Source organism: Pygoscelis adeliae, unplaced genomic scaffold, assembly GCF_000699105.1.
Source record: "Pygoscelis adeliae isolate BGI_AS28 unplaced genomic scaffold, ASM69910v1 Scaffold4, whole genome shotgun sequence".
Taxonomy (NCBI): domain Eukaryota; kingdom Metazoa; phylum Chordata; class Aves; order Sphenisciformes; family Spheniscidae; genus Pygoscelis; species Pygoscelis adeliae.
In genome coordinates this window covers 12,961,719-12,962,054 of record NW_008824986.1, presented here as the reverse complement: position 1 = coordinate 12,962,054, position 336 = coordinate 12,961,719, and the positions used below count along the sequence as shown (strand labels likewise).

At 55.7% G+C, this 336-nt stretch overlaps 1 protein-coding gene across 1 annotated transcript in view; it reads right to left on the bottom strand.

Annotated features, from left to right (window-relative positions):
- Positions 1 to 336, bottom strand: part of PRDX3 (peroxiredoxin 3) — a 45,831-nt gene that overhangs the window by 14,653 nt on the left and 30,842 nt on the right. The window lies entirely within an intron of this gene.

Below are 336 nucleotides of genomic sequence, written 5' to 3'. Positions count from 1 at the left end.
TTCACAATATTCCCCCATCTCTTCCTCCCCCCTTCCCGCCCCCCCCCCTCAAATCTGGTCCCACAGATTGTGCTATTTCAGCGTCTATTGTTAAAGGTCAGCTGCAGATGCATTCATTCAAAAGGGCTTAGCAAATCTGCAAATAGCTTTCCGCGCCGTGTGGTGAGACCGGCAGGATCGTATCGCTTCAACGTACAGTCATTGCCTTATTCGGCGTTATTAGGTGAGATCATGTTGCTGCAAACATGCCCATTGTTGAGAGGGGGTTTGTCCCCAGCCGGAGCCGGGCAGAGGGACCGGGGCTCAGCCTCCGGGCTGCGGATGCCCCGGAGAGCC